We start from the raw sequence: 20,092 nt of genomic DNA on the forward strand, positions 1-20,092 counted from the left end.
GGGGCTTGAACTCAGGGAGCTGACCTTTAGCTTCTTTACTCAAGGGTAAGTCTTTGACTTGAACCAAATTTCCACTACTTCATTTTGAATAGTAAATTGGAGATCAAGGTTTCACAGGTTTTTTCCTACCTATTCTAACTCCAATTCACTTTCCTCATATCTCAGATTTCTAAATAGCGAGAGTTACAGGTGTGATCCACTGGTGGTGTTATGCCTACCTTCTTTTTGTTAAGTAGTTGAAATGTAAAAGACAATTGAACCCATAGTAAAAATGAAATCAATTTAACTTTGCCAACTTCATTAAATTTTAATATTTTGTCACATTAGATATGTACAGGAAAATATTTTTGTAAATGCTCCTGCAATTTGGTTTTCATCTGTTTTTTCCTCATGATGAACTTGATTTTATAGCTTTTTATCTACTAAATATCGATGAGAATATGTCCAGAGGGCATTACTGACCCTTTTGTTGGCTTTCATAAGGAAATGGTGCAAGCTAACACTTGTGATAAATTTGTGTGCAGGATCCCGATGATATATCCACATTCTTAACCAGAAGACAGTAGTGCCTGTTACAGATCATCTAGATCTGACAAAACCCTGACTGAGGCCTTGTTAACATCTTCCTGTAGGTCCTCTTAAAGTGCAATCCTGACACTTCAGTGACCATGAGAGAGCCCTGCTGGACGTTCTCAGGACACAGAAAAGGTTATCAGTCAGGTGTGGTACCTACAGTGTGATGAGAGATTGTTTACTGCTTCCTATGATGGAACGGCACAGGAAATGTTAAATCCGTAAGCTGTCATCAGTCCCGAGGGCTCCTCATTCAGCATTCGATCCTAAGATTTAAGGAGAAATCAAACTCTTTCTTCCTTGTACCAGTTGTGGACCTGTTTTTCTTCTGCTGCTGTCATATTCTGTGGAAAGAGCTCTATAAGCCATTTTGCTTATTCTAGGCCCTACGGATAAGTCTGGCTCTTGTACTTAGACAAAAAGAAATCTGGTGATAAAAAATAGCAAACAACATTTTTTTCTAGTCTAGTTATTACCAAAATATGTTTTCAAATTCTACAAATAATTCTTATTAGTAAGAGGCACTAAATTAGCAGTCAATTTCTCAAACTCTTTGGTTCCTCAGTAAGCTGTGTGAGAGAAAGCACAGCGAGTGTTAGGCATCCTCCAGCCTAACTTCTTGGCCAGGAGAAGTGTCTCTATGATAGGCCTCCAAATTGAACAAAGAATACTTCTTATACCTCAGATTACATGTCCAAGCTATACATAACAAAGAAAGCTAAGGAAAAGACATTAATCTGACTTGGGAACAATGCAGATCACAAACATGAATTCTAAGTAAATAGAAATGAAAAGAAATTTTCCTTTATTCATATAATACAATTAAAATAGCTACTTTTCTCATTATCACTTAATTGTGGTTATAGGTACTTAGTACTAGCTTCTTGAAAGTCCTCAAAAACTCTTTGACATGAACTCAGAAGTAATGTGGTTATCATATCAGCTTGAGATTTTATGAAAAAAACTTTTTAATTTTTATATTTAATTTTTATGTTTAATTTTTATGTTTAATTTTTATGTTTTATTATAAAGCTGCTGTACAGAGGGGTTACATTTACATAAGTAAGTTACATTTCTCATTGAACATTGTTACCCACTACGGAGTTTTTCTCCCTCTGTCCCTTCCCTCCACCCCCCCACCATTACATTGTAAATTTAATTTCTCCCATACTGTCCTGTGAATATCATCGTTGCAATGGTTCAGCTTTTGTACTTCTTTCAGCATTTGTGATTTCCCTTCCCCTTCCCCCAATCAGATAAATGCATATACAGGATGCAGGGTACCAGAATCAAAGACAGGAATTGCCATGGATAAAACCGATAGGAAAAGCAAAATGACATAAAGTAAGAAGAAAGAACTACTTGCAGTACATTGGCTACATCAAGCTTGACAACTAAACAACAGATGACTTGCTGTTTCTATGTCTTGCTGTTCATTTCATTTAGCATCAGTTGGTATGGTCATATATATGCTCATAACTCGAACTATTATGGTCCACTTTCAGGAGTAACAGGCTAATGCTAAACATTGCAAATGACGGAAATCATAGAGTTCATGTTTCTTTGGGCCTGGCTTGCTTCACTTAATATGATTTTTTTCAAGTCTTTCCATTTTCTTACAAAAGGGACGCTGTCATGCTTTCTGATAGAAGCATAAAATTCCATTATGTAAATATACCACATTTTCTTGATCCATTCATCTATTGAGAGGCAATTGGGTTGGATCTGTAACTTACCTATGGTAAACAATGCTGTAATGTACATAGTTGTTCTGGTAGCTTATTGTGCCCTGGTTTGAGATCATTTGGATAAATACAGAGGACTGGGATTGTTGGATCTCTAGTAGGCAGGCAAGCCCACCTAGTCGTCCAGAGTTACGGAGCCCACCACAACAAAGTGGTTAACTAGGAAGCAATTTTATTGAGAAGGTTCCTACACTGACCTGTCAGGGCCCCAGCACAGGCTCGGAAGCTGATAATACCACCCCTAGTAGCCCATGTACTTTGGTTTTTAACGGCAAAATTGACGAAGTCAAACCTGGTCACGCAGGGTGACCAATGAGATTGTTACACACACAAAAGATTGCACAGTCATACTAGACCACACACAGGTGGTCAATGAGGTTACAGTTTGTCACATAATGGCTGTTTAAACCAGCCTATCACTTTTGGTTTAAATGACTCACAAAGTCAGTGGGTAAGACGAAGCACACACAAAAGGCAGAGTTTACGGTAATTATACACAAAGGAGGAGTTTAGTGGAGTTTACCATAAGCACGTGAAATATGTGGAGATATTTCCAGTAGGAGCCAGATTACAACCTATCTGTTTTATTGGTCAGTCTGTATCAGAACAATCAAGGTGGGTTAGATTGTAAAGGGGGGGGGAGGGGAGTATAAGGGCATTCTTTACATTCCAAGAACTGGGCTGGTTGGAGCCAAGGTCTAGTAAACCTGTTTTTAAAGTGTTTTTTTTTTTTCTTCTCTTAAGTACCTAAAGCAAAAGCAAAGCCTGGAAAGAAACTGTACCAGTTCAGGTTTCCTCTCAGGGCCTATTTCAGATCTTAGGGGAGCTCTATGTTTAGTCTTTTGAGGAACCTCCATACTGCCTTCCAGAGTGGTTGAACCAGCTTACATTTCTACCATCAGTGTAGTAGTGTTCCCATTTAGCCACATCAACCGCCGCATCTGTTATTGTTTGTTCTCTTGATAATGGCCATTCTAACTGGGGTGAGTGGAATCTAAATGTGGTTTTGGTTTTGATTTGCATTTCTTTCATGACCAGTGATGCTGAGCATCCCCCTTCTCTTTCTGAGAAGCCACACTATTTCAGGTTTGTAGTGACTCAACAGAGGCATAGAAACTTGTAATATTGTATGCTTTTTGTTGTACATTCACTTCACTTGGAGCTTCCAATGACTCCGATAACACATAGTAAAAGTTTATATTATTTCCCTTTATTATTTCCCTTACTGAAAACAAAACACCTATTTTCAAAAAGCATAGAAAAACTCCTTGTGTCATGGGTCTCAGTGAATTCTAAGGAAGATTCTTTATTGGGAAATTTTATTTGGTTGCTTGTTCGTTACATAGCTTAAACACATGTTGAATTTGGGGTTTCCCCACCAAATCTTCAACAAACCAGAAACTATGTTGCCTCATTGGATTTTGCCTCAAAAGTTACAAAATATTTTGACATATTTTTGATTTGGTGTTTTGGAAGTTTTTGGCTTTTGAGATAGAATCAGGCTTGAACTGAGGGTCTGGAGCTCTTGCTTAGATTATTTTACTCAATGCTGTCACTATGACACTCGAACCACCTCTCCACTTCTGGCTTTTTGCTACTTAATTGAAGATAAGAATATTGAGAATTTATTAGCTTGGGTTGGCATCAAACTGTGATTCTCAGATCCCACACTCCTGAGCAGCTAAAATTACAAGAATAAGCCAGAACCTGGATATATTGAGCTCTCTATGAAACTTAAACAAGGACACATAATTCTGAAGCATGTATGAATGGTTATGTACTTCAAAATTAGTTAGAAAAATATATCCCTAAAAAAAGAAAAATATAGCCCTTTATGTGTGTGTGTGTGTGTGTGTGTGTGTGTGTGTGTGTGTGTGTGAATGTGCTAAGGAAAATGAGGATGTATCTACTGATTTTGAGGAAAGAGTTCACCTAGGGCTTTTCACAGACTGAGCTACGCTGTACACAATGCTTGAGACTAAAGGTGAGGTAAATGATGCCATCATCCCACTCATCTACATCCCTTGCTAACATAAGCATATACTGTGGTGTTGTCATGAGTATTTTGTATATGAGAGCCAGTACTGGGGCTTGAATTCAGGGCCTGGATTTTGTCCCTTAGCTTTTGCACTCTACCATTTGAAGCATAACTCAGCTTTCTTCATTACTGTTTAATTGGTAGTAAGAGTCTTTTTTGCTCAGTTGGCTTTGAACTGAGTTTCTCATATCACAAGGTTCTGAGTAGTTAGTTTTCCAGGCCTGAGCTTCCAGTGCCTAGCTTTTGATTATTACTTTCACAAGATACATGTTCACACACATTCCTCTCATTCAAAAACCTCACTGTTCAGGCTGATTGACAAGTTGTGAGGAAAGATGGTTGAATGGATAAGTTACCAAATAGACCTCTAGCCCCATTAACATCATTCTGGTCAGTAACTTACCTTTCAGTGAGTGAGTACATATTTCCACTTTCATTCTGACTTTTTAAACAGGACATCATGAAATGTTTTGATACACCTTTTAAATATTATCTCCCAGAGGATATTATTTGAATTTATTTGATAATATTTCAGATGGGGGTGGTCTTGTGTTTGGATGTCTATGGGCAGAAGCCTTCCAACTGGGCTTCAGGCCCAGAGCTGATGCTTCTGTCTGCTGGTTACAGAGAGGAAGGTTTTCTTCCTGGTCAGGCTTTGAATTGAGATCCTTTCATCCTAGACTTCGAAGTAGCTAGGATAACAAGCATAAACCACCAACTGTCTTGTTTTAGAAGCATTAATTGTTTTTCATTCATTGCTTCTTTTCCTGGAAGATTGATCTAGACAGGCTGCTTGTACCTCATGACGAGGTGATTTAAATAATACCCTTTGCCTCTGGCATTTCTGAAACTCATTTCCTCAGTTCTAGGCAAATGAATTTGTTCTAAAGCCAATAGCATTTTCCTTCTGAGATGTTAGGTCGCTTATTTAAATCTCTTATCCTTTCCTTTGGCAAAACAATCAGGATGTTTTGTAAAACCCTACTTCTTGAGAATATTATATTTAAAAGTTATTATGTGCACACTTTCATATAGTCTCTCCTTTTATAAACATATGTTACATGATTGGGTGGAAGAATGATGACTATTGAATTAATTTGATAACCACTCTAGAATTGTTAAGCCTTAATGCTTATTAAATCAAAGGATGATTAAAATATTCAGAATAGTGCATTGTGGCTACTATTCATTTGATGTATGTGGAAAATGATCAGAATTCTTATGATTAATGAAATATATCTTCAAATTTCCAGTGGTAGACTGCTATGCTAACTGGGAGGAGACAGTGGTGATGCTGGTAATGAAGTAAAATATCAGGGAAGAGCATTTGCTAAGGATAAAATTTCCAAGGCTCATACCAAATATATTGAATTAGAATGCTAAGTGATGAATGACAGCACCAAATTTTGTTTGTTGGGTTCTTTGTTTTGTGAAGTCCTGGGATTTGGACCTAGGGCCCGGGTCCTGTCCCTTAGTTTTCTCCTCAAGGCTAGTGCACTACCAGTTGTACCACAGCTTCATGTCCATATTTTGGGTGGTTAATTGGAGATCAGTCTTACCAAATTCCCTCTTTGGGCTTGCTTTAAACCTGATCCTCAGATATCAGCTTCCTGAGTAACTAGGATTCCAGTTGTGAGCCACCTGAGCCCAGCTAGAATCACATTTTAAAAGTATTCTTTACTGAATCAGATGTGTCTGACTACTATTTTAGCACTTTGTTTCCAGTGGGACAGATTTAAACTAAATTCAGAACTTTTCTTCTTGTTACTGACAGCATCCAATATCTATCTAATTTATTCCTATCTTCATTTCTGATCTTTTTCTTCTTTGAACTTTTCCATTCTTATTTCACAAGCAAGAATGTTAGTGCTGTTTTCCTTTTCTGAGGCAAGTCAGCTCCATTCCCATCAATGGGGGATGTACTTACTGTTCTTACTGCTTGGAGTACCTGCTCCTAGATAATTGCCTGGATGATGGCTCTCATATCAACATCCCTCATCAATGTGAAGTTGTTGCCACAAAATCATCAATTTCATGCCTCTGATTTATAGAAATTAACATTAAGATTTCTGGTTTTCTTTCCAGCATGAAATTAGTGAGGAGAGAGCCACATTCACTTCTGTTTCTCCAACACCTGTAATAGTGCCTAGTCCTTAGTGCTCAGGAGCCTTACATGGAGATCAGCCTTCTCCAACTCAATTGATCCTAGCTTCTGGTCAGGAGAGCTCTTCAGGCTGAAGTTTGGTGGCCAGTAGTCATTCCCTCTCATTCTTTGTGCCTTTTGGTGTTGTTGAATCCACTTCAGGGCCAAATCAGTGCCTGACACCTATTTCCTGCTATGGCAAAGGTGGCTGTGCCATCATAGAAATTATGGCCATTGTATTGTTAAGCTGTGTGAGGACACCCACCCCCATACAATTTGCCAGGAGTCCATTCAACAATTCAGCAACCAAACTATCACCAGTTCCTGATCAACTTAGAGTATGTGTCCATTTTCTTTAAAGAAAAAAAAGAAAAATTCAAGACATGCCTTTGATAATTTGTCATTGATTTACTGAAACAGAGTATATAATTTTTTGTATTAGTATGTCTTTGACCATCTCTCTTGAGCCCTTGCCATATTTCTGTGTTTGCAGCTTGGGAACGGAAATAAGTTTTAATTCAACGTAGTCAGAGTCTATAGTTCAGAAGGCTCTTTTTTAGAACCTTTTGGAGGTAATATCAACTTTCCATTTGATGTTCTACAGGTGGCCATCTTGGTACAGGTACTGAGTAGACTGTCATAAGATCAGAGGCTTGTAGTGATTTCTACTTACTTTCCTCTGGGGGCAGGGAGTGTGCATATGTGTCTCTTTGCTACACTGAAGGGCCCAGGCCTCCTCTGAAAATCTACGGCTTGGGGTAAGAAAAGATAGAAGTCAGAACAAAGCTTCTCACATCACTAGGATTACAGGCCTGAGTTTCATTGACTCAACTTTTGTATACATATTGTAGTCAATTTCATAATACTCACTTTCATTATATTCACTTCATAGACAGATATATACAAATATATGTATATAATTATTCATCTATTTATAACAAGTGTTATATCTAGAAACACAAGTATATATATTCATATGACTATAATCAAATTATATCACTTCTTTCCCCAATAATATTTACACTAATGTTTTATGCAAAAAAATACTAAAGACTAAAAAGTTAAATGCCTTTGTAATTTGAAAAATCATATTCAATCTTATATATTATATAAAATAATATATATTACATAAAGAATATAACATATTTACATAAAACTGATTTAATTGTGGAGTTTTTTCTTCCTGATTTTGCATTTGTTCACATCTGTAAGCCTTCTTTCTTCTATTGATGATGGTTTATACTTTCCAGTATATATATCTCCTATATATTTTGTCAAATATTTTCAGCACTATGTAGACTTTTTATATTATTGGAGCTAAATTTTTCTTCCATATTTGCCCAATGCACAATGAAGATGTATACAGATTGGAACTAACTGTTGGAAGCGTGTCCCACATACCACTATAATTGTTGTGGCATTTATACCAATTGACAGATTAACTTTCTAGGACATCTGATCTGCTATGTCCTAGACCTTTTGTAGCCACCTTATCACCCCATGCTGGCATGGCCTGGCTTCATTGCTATTCCCTGTGCATTTAAAAGTTCCCATTATATCCAGTAGGATCTCTTGTACAGCCTCCTGTCACTCTGCTTCAGATTGTAAGTTTAAAAGGAAATATATCAAGAATTATAGAATATGTCAAAAAACATTGACATTTTAATAAATTTCGAAAAAGAAATAGAATGAACCTTTTACGACAATCAGGACAAAAAGAAAAAGAAGGATTTTCTTCTGAAGGGGAGAAGGAATCTCGAAATCTAGATTGGTTTCTAAGTTGTCTTCAGGCAGAAATTCTGCCTCAGAGTACTCAAAGGGACTTCCTCATTAAAGACAGGTAGGGACAAATTCTAATTTCTCAATTGGAAATTGGATCCCCTGCAAGAGGACAGATTGGTCTGGGTATTCTGTGAGGGAAGATTCCCTGACCTCATCTGAATCTAGATTTTGGATCTCACTTATTGTTTTTTCTCAGCATAGACTGGGGTCATTTTCCATTAGCATACATTTACCCTGAACGTGTTTTTTTTTTTTTTTTTTTTTTTTTTTTTTTTTTTTTTTTACTGGTTTGGAGCTGATCTAGCTGGATTGTGAACATCAATCGGAAACATTCTGGATCATCTTCTTCCTTGGTGGTATGTGTCGATATACCTGCATAACATGTGGGGTTCAAAACCAGTGGATTGTCCACAGGACTCAAAATCTACTTGGGCCTTTCTCCAAATTGAAGAAAAAAAAACCCTCTACCTTCACATGCTTTCTGGAGATCAGTGATGGATTTTGATCTCCATCAGTCACTATAGACGATATCACTGATGGGTTCTTTGTCTGGAGTTCTGCAGGAGCCGCTCTATGGTGATGCAAACCTGAGAATGGAAATGGGTACAGGAGTCTTAGAGTAGACCCTAGAAGTTAAGGTGTGACTAAACTCCCATGAGTATCGAATGGGAGAAGCTGTAGAATTTGAGTTTGGACTGAACACTGATGAGATGGTAGGGTGTTTTAAACGAGTGGATACTTCTAAGTTCTTTCAAAAGGAAAACAGTTATTACCTGGCAAAGAATATCCATAAAATGACATTTTTGCCAAACTGGGGAGTACTAAGGGCTCTTGGCTAATGAGGCCCATCCCTAGAGATGCAGGTTCCATACCTACTCATGAGCTTGAGGCATCTAAACAAGGACTTCTTCCACTTTTTCTTGGTCTCATGGGTCATGGGTTCCTCCAGCTAGTCCAGAAGAATGTGTAAGCAGAAGAGCAGGTCTAAAGAGGGCATGTTGAGCTTGACATACTGTGTAAGTTCTTTCAGGGTGTCATGGACTTGAGCTCATAGAAATCATCAGGGTAGAAGTCCATCCACATAGGGAGGATGGAACAAACATTGCTGTGGGAAGATTGGTGACAAGGAAAATGAGAGCCCACCCTCCCCATTCTGAGTCTTGTACTATACACATTCCTCCCTGTCATCCCTGAGAGTCCAAAACCGCAAGCACATCCACAACTATGTAATCTGCTATCCTCTGAACTGCCAAGCCTCAATCCTCTAGTGAAAATCAAAACTGGTGAGCAAAGAAGAAAGTTGACTTTGATTCAGAAACCTCAAACATACCAAGTTTTCAAGGACAAAACTTCCACTTACTTTTTCACTTGTTCATCTTCCTCCCAGTTACGGTAGAAGGATCAGTACCAATGGGAGGAGAGTAGGAAGTTAACTCTATGCTTCTCCTTTTCTGAATTTACATGACACACATAGGACTGGCAATGTCCCACATGGTAATGTAAACATGACAGACAAAAAGTAGTGTTATGTCTATACAATTTAATGGAAATTCTGTGAGGATGCTTATATGCATCTGTCCAGATACATACACAATGGATCCTGCTTCTAATCCTCCTAATCAGGAGAGTGAGACCTGAGGATCACAGTTTGAAAAATTCTAAAGACACTTATATTCAATTAACCAGCCAAACGCCAGAACTGGACCTTGGACTCAATTGGTAGAGTGTTTCAAATCAGACAACACTCAGGCCCCAGATTCAAGTTCAAGTTGCATCTTTACTTATGTCTATATTCCTTCAAAGGCCTCCAAGGTGGTTATTTCCTAGGTGAGGGTGAATGTTGGGTGCCACTTGCTCATTCCTTTAATCCTAGTCTCTCAGCATGCAAATTGCTTAACTTCCACTAGCTTATAAGGCATATGAAATATTCTGGCAGCCCAGTAATAAAAAATTAAGCAGGGAGTGCACTTCTTTGTCTCAAGCCAAGTTCCTTTGATGAGAACCCAGTGAAACAGTCTCAGAGAGGTAGCAATTTTTCCAATACTCTGCCAGGGGGTCTCATCAGCCCTGGGTTTGTTGGTCATGGGGCTTGAACTCTGGGCCTCAGTGCTATCTCTCAGCCCTTCAGCTCAGGGAGAGCTCTCTTCCGCTTGAGCCACAGCACAACTTCCAGTTTTCTAGCGGTTTATTGAAGATAAGAGTCTCATGGAACTTCCTGCTCGGGTAGGCTCTGAACCGTGATCCTCAGATCTCAGCCGTTGACTACAGTGCTCTAACAATTGTCCAAAGTTCCACTGCAAGCTTTTTAGTAGTGAACTGGAGAGGAGAGACTCATAAAATTTCCTGCTCAGGCCATCTGAACTAAATCTCAGGTCTCAAACCCCTGATTAGCTAGTTATGATTATGAGCCTACAGAACCTGGTGATAAAGCATTGTTACTGGAGACAGTGGGGTGCAAGTTTTAGTCCACCTTCACAATACTCTATATCATAAAACAGCAACAGTAAAACCCTATATCAAAATACAATAATAAGAAGTATTTAGAATACAATTTAGTGATATATTCTCCTGGCAAAACTTTCAGGAAAACCTTGGCTTTAATGATTTAGCATCACAAAACCAAACAAATTGAGATAATTTCAGTAGATTCTACAAATTTTTAAATTACATCTTAATAATTTCAAAACATACAGGAAAACATTCATACTTATACGGAAAATGTAAAAAAATTAAAAGATGGCAGATTATGAAATGGAAAATTCTACGCTGCAGAAAAATTATTGTCATGGTGAATATATGGTGGTATTGTCATGGTGAATATATGATAATGTTCTTCAGAGCAGCAATAGATAAATATATATTTACTACACATATTCTAACTTGTCTGTCTCTATCAACTTCTAATCTTCTATGCACATTATCAATGTATTCATGTTTATGGTATACTCCAAAAAATAACTAGCAGAGTCAGGAATTTACCGAAATACATTAGCTTCAATGTTTTAGGAGATAAACGTGCTAATTATATTGACTATTCTGTATCTTAAACATGTACTGCGTTATCATTGTATTTCTAAGTATATGCAAACACTATTTCAAAGTGAAACGGAATACAACAATGTTTTGAAGGCATATGTCTGTAAAGCTACCTATTTGGGACTTCATTTCAAGACCAGTGTAGTTTTTTTTTTGTTTTTTTTTTTCCGACACTGCCGGCACTGAGACCGAGCAGGGCGAACGCGACCCGGGAGGCGCCACCAAAGACCAGTGTAGTTTTACCTGCAATAGTGCCCAACCTGTGGCTCTGCGTGATGGAATATGTCTATCATCCCAGGTCCATGGGGAGCTGAGTGCAGGAGGATTTCAATTCAATGTCATTCTAGGCAAGAACTTCCACATGGCTCCATCTCAACCAAAGAAGGTTCAATACTGGCCAGCACCTATCTCCCCCACCTAGGTGAAAATAAAAATAAGAGCTTTGTAGTATAAGAAACAAACAATATTAAAACAAGCCAACACACACCTAGTGTTTGTTTCTCATACCTGAAATCCTAAATATAGCTAGGACTATATATATGAACCAGAAGCACAAAGCAGTTCATCATATTAAAAATGACTATTTGAGTGTCTGCTTTGACTCCGAGGTCATTGATCTATTTGGAGTTGATTGTGGTGCCGTGTGATATATAAGGATCTAGCTTTAGTTTTCTAAAAGTGATTAATCAATTTTGCCAGCACCATTAAATAAAGAGAGGGTCATTCTTCCATTCTACTTTTTTAACTCCCTTATCAAAGATTAGATGGCTATATGCCTGTACATTCATTTCTGGGATTTCAATTCTATTCCATTGGTCCTGAGGGAGGTTCTTGTCTCACTACAAAGCTATTTTGATTACTATGGCTTTTTAGTAGAGTTTGAAATTTGGTGTTGATATTTCTCCAGCACTGTTCTTTCTGTTAAGGATTGTTTTTGCTATTTTGGGTATTTTATTGTTCCATATGTATTTTTGGATTACCTCTTCTATTTCCTTGCCGAATGAGGTTGGAATATTGATAGTTATCGCATTGAATTTGTAGATAGCCTTGGGAAGTATTCCCATTTTCACGATATTGATCCTTCCAATCTTGGAGCATAGCAGGTTTTTCCACTTTCTAAGTTATGTTTTGATTTCCTTTTTCATGGTTTTTAAAGTTTTCATCATAGAGGTCCTTCACATCTTTGGTTAAGTTAATTCCTAGGTATGTTTTTTTGGGGGGGGGCTATTACGAATGGAGTTGCTTTCCTGATTTCAGCGACGCATTTCTCATTGTTGGCATACAGAAAAGCCATTGATTTTTGAGGGTTAAATTTATACCCTGCTACTTTGCCAAAGTTTTGAATCAGTTTGAGTAATTTGGGAGTGGAGCCCGTGAATAAGAGAAACAATAGGTCACCTTGGCACAGACCAATATATTTGTAAAAGAGATCCAGAAACACAACAAATAAAAAAATGTTTGGAGAAATGGGATTTCATGAAATTGCAGAGCTTCTGAAAGGCAAAGGAAAGAGTTATCAAGATCAATAGAAAGCCCATATACTGGGAGAAGATCTTCACTAGCCATACAACAGACAAGTGTCTCATATCTAAAATATACCTGATACCCAAAAAATCAAATCCCCCAAAAACAAATCCTCAAAGAAACATCTACCAAATAAATAAGGTGCCTAAGACTAAAGAGAAACTTCTCCGAAGAGGAAAGAAGGATGGCCAGTAGACACATGAAGATATGTTCAACCTCCCTACCCATAAAAGAAATACAAATCAAAACAACATCAAAACAACAACCACCTCGCCCCAGTTAGAATGGGTATAATCAAGAACTCTAATAACAATAGATGCTGTAGGGGATGTGGCAAAAAGGGAACATTATTGCATTGTTGGTGGAAGTCTAAACTTGTTCAAAAACCTTGGAAAGCTGTATGCAGGTTCCTCAAAAGACTCACACAAAGTTCTCCTATCACCCAGCAATCTCACTTTTGGGCATTTACCCAAATGGTCACAAACAAGACAATACTAATGTTACTAGCAAAACTATGTTTATTGCAGCATTGTTTACCATAGCTAAGATATTGAACCAACCTAGATACCCCTCGGTAGATGAATGGATCAAGAAAATATGGTCTATATACACAATGGAATTCTCTGCCTCAATCAGAAAGAATAACATTGCCCCATTTGTTAAGAAATGGAAAGCCTTGGAAAAAATTATGTTAAATGAAGTAAGCCAGGCCCAAAGAAACAGGTCCCATGGTTTCCCTTATTTTCAATAACTAGTATATGTCTGAGACAAGCAGAAAAGGTCAAATATGTTGATGATAGGTGAAATGAACGCCAAGATAAGGATTCAAATGTATTTTTTTCTTTCATGCCATTGTTTCTAACATATTTATAAGATGATTACTTTGTTGCTTTGTATGTCCCTCCCCCACGGTATAATTCCTGATTTCATTGTATTTGATGTTGGTATAATTTGTGGAAGGGAAGGGAAAAAACAAATTGTTTAAGTAGGGATACAGTTGGACCCATTGCAACCATGAGATATACAAGATATTATGGTGGAAAATGAACATTAAAACTTGCCCGGGGGAGGGGGATAAGTGTGGGTTGGGGAGGTGGGGAGGTGTGTGTGGGTGAGATAAGAAGGGATGGGAAGGGGAAACAAAGGAAGGGGCAACAATGCTTGATATGAAATGTGCTCATTATTTTGCACATATAATTATAACCCCTCTCTATGGTATTTTCACACACACACACACACACACACACACACACACACACACACACACACACACACACAAACACCATTTCAAGCCAGGTGCCAGTGGCTCATACCTGTAATCCCAGGTACTCATAAGGCTGAGATCTGAGGATTGAAGTTCAAAGCCAGCCCAGGAATAAAAGTCCCCATAAGACTCTTATCTCCAATTAACAACTCAAAAGCCAGAAGTGGCTCTGTGGCTCAATTGCTAGAGTGCTACCTAACTTGAGCGCATAGTCTCAGGGACAGTGCCCAGGCCCTGAATTCAAGCCCCACAACTGACAAAAAATATAAATGAACATGTAAATGTCTGAATTTCTTGTGAAATGGTAACCTCACTGTACATACTTAAGTAATAATTACATTTAAAAAAGAATCAGAAATCCCGAAGCCATGGGTCATTATGATGTGCATCTACTTTCCAGAATTTCAAAGTCCCATCGTCTGAGCTGGTAGCACACAGGTTGTAGCCCAGGGTGATGAGAAAATATGAAGGCAGAGATCCTTTCAGATTGTCCCACTAACTCTTATTACTTTAAGCAAAAAACAAACAAAACAAAGGAAAGCAAACAAAATAGACTTTATGGTTAATTAAAGTGCTATTAAAGATTCCTGGCAGAATTACATTGTTAAATGATGAGTCACTACATATGTTTTGTAGATACTGAACTCACATGTGTCACGAAAGTATCTATGGATTCATAACTAGAAAGTCTTAAGTGTAAAGCATATTAATTAGGCGAGTTTCATTAAGTAGTCAATGAAGAAACACCACACGGTATTCAGTCAGGTAAGTAGTTTATTTACTGAACTGCTGCCCATGCCATACATGGTATAAAGGCATGTACAAAAAATGGGGTGACCCAACCTCGGGCAAGGACGTATCTAGGTGAAGAACCGGATGAGGTGTGGCCAGGTAGGGGAAAATTCTGGCCACACTGGATCTAGAGGGGACTTTAAGGCCTGGGACTCACCTCTGGTTACATTGAAAGTGTGACCAGAGGCTGATCCGGTTGTGAATTAGCAGGAGGGATAGGTGGCTGCCTCCAGGTGTGCCAAATATTTAGGTAACAAAGAGTGGAAACTTAGTCAAGAAGTGGGAAGGTGTGTGCAAAGGGTCTGCATGGCCTGGGGCAGACCTAATACACAATACAGGTAGTACCTCTACCATGTAATTCCTGACTCCAAAAAATTCATTCTCAATAATTTTCTTTCTTTCTATCCTTCTATTTCTTTCTTTCTTTCTTTCTTTCTTTCTTTCTTTCTTTCTCTCTTTCTTTCTCTCTTTCTTTCTTTCTTCCTTTTTTCTTTTTCTTACTTTCAAACTTACCAAATATTTTAATATCAAATCACCTATATTAGCCAATGATTAACTCAAATTACCTGTAATCATTTATTTCCATAATATCATCTAGAGGTAGGCAGAACTGGAGCTCACAGCATTAACTAAAGTGGTAGAATTTGAGAGGATCACATTTCTGAATCAGTCTAGGAAGGAAAGTATCACCCATATCAACCTACTAGGTAGGGATTTTGGAATGCAATCATGATCCCTGCTTTTTGGGATGGGTGGAAAAATTGCTACAGTAACTTAAACAAGAAAGCATTGGTGGAGTGAATACCTGTCTTGCAAACACAAAATGTAAACTCAAATCAACTTCCTAAAGATAAAATAAGAAAAGGAAACAAAGAACAACTCATACTGAGCATGTGTTTAATGTAAATATTTACACTAAATTATGGTAGTTATAAATGCCATCATTCATTTCTAGGGGCAAACACGTTTTGTTTCAAGCCTAAATGAAAAAATAACACACTATATATAAAACTTTGGTAAAACACAGGTCTAGCTTACAATGAGGAACACATAAGTTTGCATGCACAGTGGTGTTGCAGGGTTGATATACATAAATATACAAACATATATATACATATATACATACATACATACATATATATACATACAGGTATGTATTTATACATCAAGTAACATAATAAATAAAAATAAAAAAATTACAATGAATAAAATTAGTTCACAGATACCTTTCCCAGAGTATTATTTTACCTGAACCAATTCATGTCTTAAAGTCTCCAATGCTATATCACTCTTACATGGTTGCTAATCCCTTTCAGCTTTTTTATGATATTGTTTTTTCTTTGTTTTTCAGATGAAAAAGCCTGGCAATGAACATACTTGTATGACATTCCTTTCTTTAGAAAATGAAAAGCATGTTGTATTAGCTGGCTCTTTATGTATCATCAAACTAATTTTTTATAATTTCAAGTACACATTGTCTTACACTTAGATCACACTCATTCTCTTCCAATAGTACTTATGGGAAGGAGAACATGAAGGATCATTTTGTTACTTTGGGAGCTTCTATCATTAATCACTGAAATAAATATTATGAAAATGAAACTCTGAAATTATTTAGAGAGATCACTTGAAAGTTACCTTTCTACACACTCATTCTACTCCCTCAACTAATTCATAGAATTTAAAATAAGTAATAATTTAGCTGTGTGACAGTGGCTCATGCCTCTAATCCTAGCTACTCAGGAGCTGAGATCTGAGGATGGTAGTTCAAAACTAGCCCTTGCAGGAAATCCGTGACATTCTTACCTCCAATTAACCACCAGAAAACAGGAAGTGACACTGTGGCTCAAGTGGTAAAGTGATAGCCTTGATCTGAAGAGCTCAGGGACAATGCCTAGATCCAGAATTCAAGCCCCATAACCAAGAAAAAAAAAACGGTCAAAATGTAATATTTTAAAGCTAATGTGCACATGTACACAAAAATTATATAGAAATAAAACTGTAACAATCCCTGGACTGGCAAAGAAAAACAGATTAAAATGAAATTGCCTTCAATAATTCATTTAGACGATATATACTGACAGGGAAGCCTACTGGAACTCACATCACTAATTGAAGATGTAAAATTTGAGAAGATCACAGTTCAGAACCAATGTGCAAGGAAAGTACTAAGAGTCTCATATCATCCTAAAGCCTGGCATTTGGAATACATCTGTGATCCCAGCTACTTGGCAGACAGAAGTGAGGAACTTAGCCTCTGTTCAGCCTTCAGCAAAATTGATAACCTATGAGCAAAGTAAATAAATCAAATAAGGATGTTCTAATGGTAGAATACGTGTTCAACAAACAAAATTTCTAAATTCATACTCATTTCCTAAAAGAGGAAATGAAAGAAAGAAAGAAAGAAAGAAAGAAAGAAAGAAAGAAAGAAAGAAAGAAAGAAAGAAAGAAAGAAAGAAAGAAAGAAAGAAAGAAAGAGAAAGAAAGAAAGAGAGAAAGAAAGAAAGAAAGAAAGAAGGAAGGAAAGAAAGAAAGAAGGAAAGAAAGAAAGAGAAAGAAAGAAAGAAGAAAGACAGAAAGACAGAAAGAAGGAAAGAAAGAAAGAAAGAAAGAGAAAGACAGAAAGAAGAAAGAGAAAGACAGAAAGAAGAAAGACAGAAAGAAAGAAAGAAAGAAAGAAAGAAAGAAAGAAAGAAAGAAAGAAAGAAAGAAAGAAAGAAAGAAAGAAAGAAAGAAAGAAAGGAAAAGGGGCAGGGAAGGTGGCTTAGTGGTAGAATGTTTGCCTTGTATGCATGAGGTCCTGGGTTCGATTTCTCAGCACAACATAAGCAAAAAAAAAAGCAGGAAGTGGCTCTGTGGCTCAATTGGGAGAGCACTAGCTTTGAGCTGTAGAACTGAGGGACAGCACCCAGGCCCAGAGTTCAGTCCCCACGACAGGACTCCCCACTCCCCAAAAAAAAGAAAGAAAGAAGGGAGGAAAAAAGAAAGGGAAAAGGAGAGATATAAATAAAAACCTCAGCATGCGTTAGATGTCAATAATGACCCTAAATCATTTTAGCTATAAATGCCATCATTTAATTCTGGGCAGAGACATTTTGTATCACTCCTGAATAAACCATAGCATACAAAGCTTTGGTAAAATACCACATAAAAAGCTGTGGTAAAATACACGTATGGCTTATTCTGTTGGACCAATAGGAGTGTATGTCTACTGTTGTTGCAGGTATGTTAAGGTGTGTGGGAGTTTACCATCCTGATGATCTTGCAATGATGAAATTGACTAACTACACAATTACCTGGGCAGATCCCTGCTGAGACCTATATTAAGTCACAGGTTAGCAAAGAACAATATTTACAATGAAATATATATATATAATTTACAATGAAATATATATATATATAATAAAAATAATTTTGTGACAAAAATTATTTTTACCTGATTCTGTGTATGTTTTTCATTATATGTACAAGTTCCTCATTCCCTTCTGTCTCATTATGTTGTCTTTCCTTGGTTTTGTTTTGTTTTCAGAACCATGGTATAACAGGACATTTCTTGTATTTTTGTCTTCTAGTCTTCACAAAGTCTGCAGTTAAATATTCTTAAGTTCCTTTTCTTAAAAAATTTCAAGCACATTGAATGGGATCTTCATCATAATTTTGTTATGATCTCAAATACGTTTTTATTTCTGGCATTTCACCTGTATAATCTCACTTCAATCTTTTCCAAAGGTCACTTTAGTGGAAGGAGGAAATTCAAAATGTATTCTGGTAGAGAATTTCTGCTACTAAAATCTCTGATACATAGTAAGGCAAGCAACTCCAAAATTATTCATTAGAGAGATGAGTTGCAAGTCATCTTTTCAGATGCTTGTGTTGGAGCCCGGCTGGCTTTCCAGGCAGGAGATGGGCTGTGTGAAAGGCTTCTAGACAAGCAAGGCGGGCTTCAAGGGCAGTTATAGGGAAGTGAAGGTTTTTTGGTATAGCATTATGGGCTTTGTGGGAAGAAGTAGGTTCAGGGCTGTGTTTGCGAGGTTAGGCCATTTAGAAGTATGCTAGTTATGGGTGAAGTTTCTGATGAAACGTGGAGGGGCTAGTGGGAGAAGGCTAGTTGTGGGTAAGGTATGAAAGGGAAGGGAGGAGCTTGGAGGTACTAGGATATGGGAGTAATGGGACTATGAAAGACTAGAGTAGTTATGGGCCCAGTATCTGATGGATGAATTGAGGATTCGAGGGAGGAGCCTGATGTAGGCGGGGTTCTTGGTGCAGCAAACAGGATATAGAAGGAGGAGATATGGATGTATCCTGGTTTCTGGTGGTGCAGAGCATGGATTGTAGGAAGGGGTGGAGTGGAAGAAGGCTTTCCCTATAGCAAAGTAGGACTTTCAGGAAGAAGTCTGATTGCAGTCAGGCCTTTGAAAATTTATAGTGGGACTACCAGGTGGTATGTTAGTTAAGTTTTGACTTTTTAAGGAGGAGGCTGATTGGAAGTGGTTTTCCAGTGGATCTAGTCATGTTTTATGGGAAGAGGGAATTGGAAAGGGGCAAGACCTAGTGAAGAGTGGGACTACAAAAAATAAACAGTTACTGCTAATAGGAACACCATTTTTTGTCACTATAGTATTATATTACTTTATGTATGGGAGAGATATTGGAGAAAGTAACCAAGTAATTTTTCCTTCCTAGTGAAATTTTTCTTTACTCCAGTTGAGTGAAAGTAAAACCACAGGTCACATCAGGCTCAGGCACACGGTAGACTAAGACACATGAAGCACTCAACTTGAATCCCCAGCACAACCTTTAAGGACCACAAATAAAAAGTTTGAAATGTCTCACTTGATCATAATGGACCCTCTATTGTCTTAATATTGTGAATGAATAGAATTTTTACTCTGGCCAATTTAGAAATACAAAAACTAAATAAGTAGTAATGTTTTAACCATATATAATATTGGAAAGTATATTAAAATAATTAGGAAAATATAAAATTGAATATAGAATGTTCATTCTCCCCCATCAATTTTTAACCTAAAAACCAGAACATTGCCATATAATGAGACAGCAGCATGGTTTCTTTTCAGTCATCAAAATGGTGACTTAAGCAGTGTGTCTTTGTCATTGGATACATCGATGTTAAAACATATCTAAGAATGTGAAGAACTAAGATGGTGGAGGAGAAGCTGGAGGTGAAACCAGCT

This window comes from Dipodomys spectabilis, unplaced genomic scaffold, assembly GCF_019054845.1.
Source record: "Dipodomys spectabilis isolate Male_0828 unplaced genomic scaffold, ASM1905484v1 ptg000267l, whole genome shotgun sequence".
NCBI lineage: Eukaryota > Metazoa > Chordata > Mammalia > Rodentia > Heteromyidae > Dipodomys > Dipodomys spectabilis.